The following is a 10745-nucleotide window of genomic DNA, read 5'->3' as shown; positions in this document are numbered from 1 at the left end:
GCTGCAAAGTCCTACCACTTTTTCTATAGCTTGCGAAAAGCCAAAAACTTTATATGGACATAAGATTGTGAACAAGCATTCACCAATTTTAAAAATATTCTCAGCTCCCCGCCAATACTGCATAAGCCAACACACGGTAAACCTTTTTATTTATATCTTTCTGTTTCACCTTATGCAATTAGCTCTGCTTATTACAGAAATAGGTAACGAGCAACACCAAATCTATTTTGTCAGTAAGGTTCTACAGAATGCAGAGACATGATACCCAACTATCGAAAAGTTAGCATTTGCTTTAATAATCATAGCTCGGCATCTCACCATTATTTTCAAAGTCACGAGATTGTAGTTCGGACAAATCAACCATTGTGCCAAATTCTAACACGACCAAATCTTGTTGGCTGACATATCAAATAGTCAGTGGAACTTTCAGAAATCGACATCTCATACCAATCAAAAGGATCATTGAAGGCTCAAATCCAATGACGATGCCGACATCAACGAGTTCACCACCACTCACTAAGTGGTTACCCCTTGGAACTATATGCCAATGGAGCTTCCAATGACGAAGGTTGTGAAGTCAGAATAATTCTTAAAGACAACATTGGAGTCTTCACCGAGCAATCAATCAAATTCTCATTTCAGGAAGGCAACAACCAATTTGAGTACGAAGCGTTGCTTGCCGGATTGCGACTTGCAAGAGAGGCAAATATTCATTATCTCAAAGTTCATTGCGATTCTTTATTGGTCGTTCAATAGGTAAATGGTAATTTCTAGGTACGAGATTCCTTTCTAGAACAATATCTGAATGCAGTAAAGCATTTCATACAATATATTTTCAATATTTTGAAATCATGCATGTCCCTAGGGAACAAAAAAGTAGAGCAAACATTTTATCTAAGTTAGCCACCTCTAGAACACAAGATATAGCACCAGCTTTATCACAACTAACCCTTGGGGAACCAAGTATATATAGCAAACATGTTTTGAAAACTGGTCAGGTGTCAGCATCAGAAGAAAACCCGAGATTATTTAAAAAGAGAGCAAGCTACTTTACCCTAATTGGAGATGACCTATATAAAAAGGGGTTCTCTAGGTCGTTACTCAAGTGTCTCATGTTTGCATAATCTGATCTAGTGATCTCAGAAGTCTACGAAGGAGTATGTGGTGGTACACACATAGGTGGTCGAAGCTTAACTTCAAAACTTTTAAACGCAGGATACTTCTGGCCTTTACTTAAAAAGGATTGCATGGAAAAAGTTCAACGCTATAACAATTATCAGAAATGCGCACCAACCATCCATAGCTCAGCCAAGCTGTTGCACACTTTGAAAATCAGGTGGCCTTTTCATAAATGGGGGCTCGATATTCTCAGAGCATTCCCCACGTCACAAGGGCAGGTAAAATTCTTACTCGTAGCAATAGACTACTTTACAAAATAGATATAAGCACAACCACTTGCCAAAATAACTTCGGATAAGGTAAGATCTTTTATTTGAAAATTTCTTATATGTAAATACGGATTACCCAAAGAAATTATTACTGATAACAATAACCAATTTACTGATAAGAAAATTGCATCCTTCTTATAAAATCTTCATGTAAAGCACTATTTTTCTTTTGTAGAGCAACAGACTAATAGGCTTGCAGAGGCCGCTAACAAAATTATCTTGCAGGCTTTACGCAAAACACTAGCAGAGGATAAAAGACGTTGGCTGAGCTAATCCCTGAAATTCTATGAAGCTATAACATGACATCACACTCCACAACAAAAGAGACATCATTCCGACTAGTTTATGGCGCAAATTCCATGATACCATTAGAAATTTCTCAAGGATCGCTCTGAACTGACTTCTTGGACAAAGAAACTAATTCACAAGCACGGTTTGCCGAGCTGGATACATTGGATGAAGAACGCGATTAAGCTAGACTCAGGCAGTAGTCTTTGCAAATTACCATACAAAGAAAGTACAATAAAAAAGTGATTCCAAGAGTATTACAGCAAGGGGATTTAGTTCTTCACAAACTAGAAGATGCCAGAAAGCCACCAAAGCAGGAAATCTCGCTGTGACTTGGGAGGGTCCTTTCAAAATATCAAAAGTTCACAGAAAGGGAGCATACTCTCTACAAACTTTGGTAGGAACCAAGCCTCCTAACACTTGGAATATATCATAATTACGCCTATATTATAGTTAGTTCTTTGTAAAAGTCAGAGCCGAAAGGTATTCTTTTTCCTACTCACGAGCTTTTTTTCGACACCGGATTTTACTTGGAGAGGTTTTAACGAGGCCGATCACTCCACACCTTCTACAAAGGAAGGTCTCATCAATGCAAACAATATTTAACATCCTTTTCTACCTGTATCTAACCAACTTGCAAAAGTTGGAAGCTAGCAATATCATGATAGCTAAATGCAATAAAATTTCACCATTCTAAGCGAAAGTCTAAAAATTCATATATAACGATCCGCATTTTCGAAAAATCTAAATATAAATAAGTTATAATTTATTTTATTAATTGGACCTCCTTATTTTTAGAAACTAATTTACTAAGAATAATAAAATTGATTTTATGATTATTAAAGTTTAACTTGTAAACATCCTGATTTTATTTATTTATTTTTTTTTGCGTTAAAGTCGAGTATACGAGTTTTACGTTTTGTTTGCGTAACGTCTATGATAAGTTTTTCTGTAATCTTTAAATAAAATGAATAATAATGTAATATAAAAATTATGTTATTATTTAATTTTATTTGACGAAGGACGGTCAATTGATATTGGGTCTGAAAGATTTAAAAAGCTCGGCTTTACTAATGTCATTTACATTAGTAATTTACCCAATCTTTATTCTAAGTAAATACCACCACTTGAGATCATTATTTGAGTTTTTACCATGTCCAATTACCTTAATTACCTTTCAAGATATTTAAAAATTTAACCTCGCTGACTCATCAGCTCAAAAACGTGACACGTAGCGCTTAATGCGCCATGTGTCGCGACGCATGCCTTTCCCATTTGCTATTAGAGTTGGTTGGTTTTAGAAAAAGATTTAATATTAGAATTGATTTAATTTTGAAAGGATTTGATACTGAAAATTATTGAGAAGAGTTTGATAAATGGTTTGGTTGGGACCCGAGAAGGGTGGCAAAGTCTCAGTTTTAGAGGAGATGCTGCCGAAATTTTTATAAAACTTTGAGAGTTATATACTTTGGAGTTTTTAAACAGAATTAAAAAAATAGATTATTGAAGTTGATTTGAGATTTTTGTTTTAGTGAAAAGGAGTTTTATGAAAGAGAAATGAATTTGAATTGTTTTTAAAGAAAGATTTTGATATTTGAAATACGTGGGCAGTACGCAAGGGTTGTGGCTTAGTCCCACTTGCTCTGGGTCAAGATTTTAAGAAAGTTGTGATTTTGAATATGAGTTTTGACTTGGCAAGGATCTTGGTAGTGTACCACTTGTCCAGTGTTGCAATGTCAGTGAGGATCGTGGTGGTATACCGCTCACAGATGGTGAGGATCGTAGTTATTTACCGCCTACGGGTGTGTATTTTCCAATTAAAAATCTTGCAAGGATCGTGGTAGTGTACCACTCGCAATGGTGGGGATCGTGGTGGTGTACCGCTCACCAAGTGGGAATCGTAGTGGTGTACCGCTCACCGATTTTCAAGAGGATGATATCCGGGTTAGCTACCGAATGTGTCATGTTCTGGCAAAGTAACCAACCCATGAGCTCATGGCCAATAGGACAGGCATGCATCATACTGCATTTGTTTGCTATTGTTTGGGTGTTCTTAATTGTTTTAGTTTTCCTATCTGATAAATTATGTTTAACTGATAACTGCGATATTTGTTGTAATTGTTATTTAAATGTGTTTGCCTTGTATTTGTTTGTGTTTGTGTTTGATTTTCTATTTTGAGTATTTGGTGGTGGATTGATGATAGTGGTGATGGTAATTTGATTTGATTTGGGCCGGAGGCCGATATTTGATTATATATTGGGCCAAAGGCCGCGATTGGTTATGTTTGGGCCAGAGGCTGTGATTGGTGAGTTTTTAGAATGATTAACCCTTTTGTATGTATTGAAATGTTATGCGAATTGTCAGATTTGAACTTTTTATAAGAAAAGATACGAAGTTGGTTTTTCTTATACTATCAATCGTTGTGGTTTAAAAAGGATTCATAAGACGAATGAAGATCTCTGTTTTCAAAATTCATTATTCTTTTTTATATGTATCCTTTTATAACAATTCTTAAACCCTCTACTGAGAACCAACGAGGACGATGTTCTCACCCTCTACAGACTTCTCTTTTCAGGACGGACGAGGAAGGTTGTAGAGTTTTTGCTAAGTTCTTAGATATGCTATTTCTGTTTGTATACATATGTTATAGATTTTCCTCTCCTTTATTATTATAATCTTGTAAGAAGGATAGGAGTTGTATGCTTTGTATGTATACTATATTTATAAGCTACATATGTAAGAAGTTTTGTTTATATGTATGTGCTTGTTTGTTTTCAAGATAAAATATTTTTCAGATTTTTCAAAGATACGGTTTCGAGTCAAAGGCTCTTATTTTATTATTAAATATATGAAGCCATCGTAATACTCCTCGCTATCAGAGTCGCACAGCAGGAAGCGTGACATTCTGATAATAAGGGTATTACATCATACAACACCAATACTCAAGATCAGCAATCATCCAACAACACATCAGCATATTCACAAAAAAGTTTCATACTATGACAATACAATAACATACAAATTAACACAAATGAAATATCAACTATCTTTTTCACCAGCTGCCATGTTTTTATCTCCCGCAGCTTCATCATCAATAAGTTTCCATTTACTACAATCTTGGTAACATCAATATTATCGACATCAAACTCGGGCGAGAAGACCACCACTTAACTCACAGCACGATCAAAGCCATTGGAAAACATCTCTAAAACCTCATTTTTGGGCTCATGAATCATGGAGGTCATTTTTCCTTTTTCATTATCAGCCTCTCTAATTTGACCGTGCAAAATGTGATCTGATCTTGTAACTTCACCACTTCTTCTTCTTTGCTCTTCATTTTTGCTTTCACATCGACAATAACCTCATCCATTTCTTTCAAAGATTTCTCTAGTTTTGGCACTCTTTCTGTTTCCTTTCTCTCCTTAGCTCCCAGTAATTCTGTTGTCTGACCCATACATAACAATCTCGTACCAATCACCTACGTAGACAATGGTTCACATTAAATCAATATAAAAACAATATAGCTATACATAAAATACTTTTCTTCACCACTTCTCATATCAGCATCTAATATTTGCATGGGTTCTGGATATCAGTATAGAAAAAATTTCTCACCTAATTCCTCATCTAGAAAGAAGGGATACTCAGTCTCCGATGAGCAAATTTTTCACAAGCATTTTTTTGAAGTCTTTAAAAGAAGACTTGTACAAAATGAATAGTGACTGGCCTGTGTGACTAATAAGGTTCACCCAGAGACCTTTTCGCATGCCTTTAGATTGGAATAAAGAAAAAAAAATATGTTCAATGAAGGAGGAAGTTCGAGAAACTCCATCAGACATTCACTGGCTCGAAGGAAAGCCCGTGAATTTAGATGTAATTGCAAAGGTGCATAATTTAGTTGTGTCTAAACATTGCACTCAAATTTTGAAAAAGAAAACCTAACTTTCAACTCTGTTAATACCAAGTATATGAATAAAAATAAGCCCAATTCCCTCTTTTTTTTTGCAAACCCTCTCTTCACCATTACAAGGGAGAAATTCCATACTAACAGACATACCATCTCTTACCATTTCATAGCACTGAGTTCGGACTAAGTTTCTGCATTCTTGAAAAGAAAGCATGGCACTTTACATCCACATACACCCACTCATATAAATTATCCTTCACTTCTACAATCTTTTTTCTAGCCATCAGCAGAACGCAACAAGCAAACAAATAAAAAGAAAATTACTAACCTTTTGAACTCATTTCTTTTATTGCTTGACTAGATGATATAGATAATTGTGTCATTTTTCAAAATCCGAATAGAGAGTAATAAAGAGACCAACATAAGCACTAGCACACGATCTTTCCTACACTCAATTAGTAACCGTTTGATTATAGACTGTTCACTTACTATTCCAATAAATAGCAGTGATTTCCTCGAAGTAATTGTGCAACAATAGTTATTACATCACACTATTTCAAACAATCATTTTTCGTATTATTCTAGCTGGAAAACCCAAGCTTGCCCCTACTAACAAAACGACTGTGTGTTGAGCTTGGAGATTAACAGGACAACTTCATTCCAAAGTATAATGTTAAAATATTATTCAGACAAAAGCTCAACTTGTTTACATAAAAAGGAGAGCAAGTTAAGCTTGTGGACTGTTTATCCCTAAAAATTTGGGCAGCATAACGTTATACCTTAAAATCTCATTTGAAATATCTAAACCTGATGATCTCATCAAATAATCGTCTCACACTTTTGTAGTGCCCGCCTAAATCTCGGGTGAGATAACCATAAGTCGGTTATCATTAATAACAATAAATAGGGAGATAGGCTAGGATATCAAGATCACCAATAGGAGAACTATCCTGACACTCTTAGTATACTTAGAATATTCTAAAGATAAGTACTGACTTGAGCGTCAGAGTTAATTTTTACAGATTTTACGTACGGGTTGAAATTCTGAGAAGTTCACAGCACGCCTATTCAGGAAAGAGAAGAACGAAAGGCATATCCCGATAACGACAAGTTATACCTCGCTCGAAGTTATTCCTCGTCGAAACAATTATTAATAAATTTTTATTTAAATAAATTAAAATAAATATATAATTATATGATTTGGTTACCTCCATGCTCTTTTTATTTGTATATAAACTACTATTTAAATGTTATAGGTTTAGTGGTGCGGAATTTCACAACCCACACTACTAACCGGCAAGTGCACCGGGTCTTACCAAGTAATACCTTACGTGAGTAAGGGTCGATCCCACGAGGATTGATGGATCAAGCAACAAGAGCATTTGATAGGATTAGTTAGGCAAGCAGAAAATAGTTTTGAGATATTCAAAGAGCATTAAATAGTACTTTAAGAATTTCAGAAAGCAAGCAGCAATGAGTTGGAAATAAAATATTTGAGAAAGCAGTTAAGGTTTCAGAGTTGTCTATTTTTTCGGATTTATTTTTTTTACTAACTATTTTAATTATGCAAGATTTAATTTCATGAAAAACTATATGTGACTAGACCCTAATTCCTTAGACCTTCCTAGTCTCCTCTAAAATTCATTAATTGCCAATTTCTTGGTCAATTAATTTCAATTAGAGGGTGATGATCAATTTTTAGTTTATATGCCAAAAGAATCCTAATTATCCACAATTAAGGGGATTATATGTCACGTATCCCGTTAAATACAAACAATTAAAAATTCAGTATAATATGTTTTCAAGCTGTTGTTCAAGTAAAAATCTTTTCCAAGTTTCACAAGAACTCAATTAGAACATGGGTCATACTTCCGTTTCACCCATATTCATAAAATAAAGAGCGAAAATAATTATTGAAATATAAATCTAAACATGGATTAAATTAGAAAGATCAAACGAATAAATTCATACAAATAGACAGAGCTCCTAACCTTAACAATAGAGGACTAGTTGCTCATGGTTCAGAGAAGAAAAATAAGGGTTCTGGTAAAAGTGTCTCTCTGTGTGTCCCTGTCTAAATGTACAGAGTCCTATTATATTACTAATCCTAATAAATTTAAAATCTAATTATCTAAAACTAAAAATAATAATCTTTTCCTAAAAGATAAGATTTGAATTTAAATTCAAATTAATTAACAAGTCTTCAACTGATGGGTGGGGACCACTTGCTTTGTCCATTCTGCAGCTTCTAATCTGTGTTTTCTGGGCTGGAAACTGGGTCAAAAACAGCCCAGAAATCGTAACCAGTGTTTTCTGTATTATTGCAGATCGCGCATGTGACGTGTCCGCGTCGTCTACGCGCTCGCATCATTTGTGCAGATTCCTAACGCGAACGCATCATTGCGATTTCTCCATTCCGCGCGGTCGCGTGAGCCATGCGTCCGCGTCGGTCTTCGCTGGTCATCTCTTTGGTTTCTTCTTTTTCTCTGCAGAAACTTCATCAAATCCCTCCGAATGCTACCTTAAATAAATAAAATTGCCCAAAACTCAAAATATCATCCATAGTGGCTAAAATATAATTAATTCTTAATTAAACTCAACAAATTAGATGCGAATTCACTAGGAAAAGATAGATAAGATGCTCACACATCATTTAGTTGGTTGCAAAAATTGAGTCACGAAGAAAACTACGAATTTGGTGAAAAAAATTGGTTTTAAATCATGAATAAGAAAATATTCCACACAAATCATGAATATAAGAACCATGATTTATCTCTTTTTTTTTTTGAAAAAAGTAGAAACTCAACACATAAAGTAGAGCATATAAACAACAAGCAACAAAATAAAGTATATAAAACTAAAACAACTTCTATGTCATTTCCGGCATAATTATCAACAACATCGATAAACTATCACACCACTTTATTGAACAGTCAAAGGTGCTAGCAACACAATTCCTCACATCTGTTGTCTTATTCTAGAATATGACATCATTCTTATGTAGCCAGACATTTCATATAACCGAAAAAAAACTAACTAACTATTTTTTGCGCAACTCTTCTCTCAAAAACAAAGTCCTCCAACTCTCAGTGTTCTTTGATAGTATTCCAGATAGTCCAATGACGACCAAAATGAGTAATCCAAGCACACCACACCAACCAAGAAAACTCACACGTAACAAACAAGTGTTGTACAGTTTCAACGTTTTTGTTGCACAATACACAGACAGTATCCCTCTGTTCAATGATACCCAATCTACTACGTCGATCCTTAGTATTAACTTGACCTACTAGCACAAACCACATAAACAACTCGACATGAGGCGGGACAAGTCCTTTCCAAATTTCATTTGCGAATCTGTAACCAACAATGTCATCCTTCAGAGTCTCTTCCTGCAAAATCTACACAAATGAGTTAGTAGAATAAATGCCTTTCTTGTCAAATTTTCACACCACTCTATCTTATACTTCTGTTATCAATCTTACAGATTGCAAGACCTCAAGCAGTTGATTCAAGCTTTCTGCCTCCCATTGGCAGAATTTCCTCTTCCATTGGAAGTTTCAAACCCACTCTAACCTATTCCAAAAATCACAATCCTCAATTACAGATTCTTTTTTGGTTTGAAATTAAGAAAAGTCTCGAAAAGGAGTCTTTCAGCTTTTTCGCTTGTAGCCATGTATCCCCCCAAAATATGGTTAATCTTCCATCTCCTACCTCTATAGCAAGTCCATCAATCATCTTCTGTTTCATATGTTGCTCATTTATCTGCAGTTGACATATCTCTCTTTACGGACCCCCTTTTACTGGTAACATTTGAGTTGACAGCAGCTGGCTAGGATTCAAGTTATTGCACGAGCACACAACATTCTTCCATAACAGATAGTCTTCTTTAGAGAATCTCCACCACCATTTAAACAGTAAAGTGGTATCACGAACCACCACATCTCCTACTCCCAAACCTCCTAGCTTCTTCGATACTTGTACCATATCTCCCACTTTACAAGAGCCAGTCCAGATCATCCATCTTTCTTTTCCCAAAAGAACCTCCTTTACAATGAGATTATCTTTTTTGCAACTACATTCAGCATCTTATACAAACTTAAAGTAAATAGGTAGATTGTTTATGATTGACTTGATAACCATGATTTATCTTCTTTTCATTTACATTTAAATCATTGATACAAGAGTTATGCTACGTGTATACCAAAATCAGCCACCAAAGTTAGTCACCAGTATAAAATACATGCTAGAATAGAAATACATATTGAAAATAAATTAAACCACACATGTATTTATACATAAATACATTGGTGATTGATTTTAGTAGCTGATTTTAGTGTACAAATAGTATTTTTCTTACAATAATACTAGGAAACCAAGATGGTTCCAGCCAAAAACTAGTCAAATGTCTCTAGGTGAATCTAAAACCTCTACGTGGATGGTGTTTATGCTAGGCATTAGGATGTTTCTTTTCTTTGTAAATTGGATGATTCTGAATCTGTTTTCTAATTTATCATATTTTAGGTATTTGGAGAGGGAAATAAGGTGAAAAGATGGAAGCTAATTGAATCAGTTTCTATAATTCACATTACAATAATATTAAACGTATCTCCTCCTAATTTGAATGTGATAAAATATTTAATAACCAATATTTTAAATCATAAATAAATAAAACTAATTACTATATTTATAATTAATTAAGTTATTCCATGGAGTTGGTTCATATACTTTTTTTTTTCCTTTTCCTTGATACAATCGTAATTTACCATCCTATCTTTATTGTAAATCGTTTGTTTGCTTCACCTAGAAATCATTGTGCGTAATCATGACTTATATATGATCAAATAAGACACAAATTTAAACGTAACCAAAATTAGTTTTTTTTTTAATATGGTTTTGTCTTTTTCTTAACTTTTTTATGTAAAAGATCCTATTATCAGTCAACTATATAGTATATATAATCGCGGTTGTATTAGAACTTTGATGTGGGTGACAGAGATATGATATACGGATGATAGTTGATAGTCACATGTTGATGAAGGTTGGTCACAAGTGATGATCACAAGGGCTTCTCACTTTTTCTGTCCTTGCCGTTGAATTC

This window comes from Arachis stenosperma, chromosome 8, assembly GCF_014773155.1.
Source record: "Arachis stenosperma cultivar V10309 chromosome 8, arast.V10309.gnm1.PFL2, whole genome shotgun sequence".
Taxonomy (NCBI): Eukaryota; Viridiplantae; Streptophyta; class Magnoliopsida; order Fabales; family Fabaceae; genus Arachis; species Arachis stenosperma.
Note: the sequence above shows the minus strand (reverse complement) of the source record.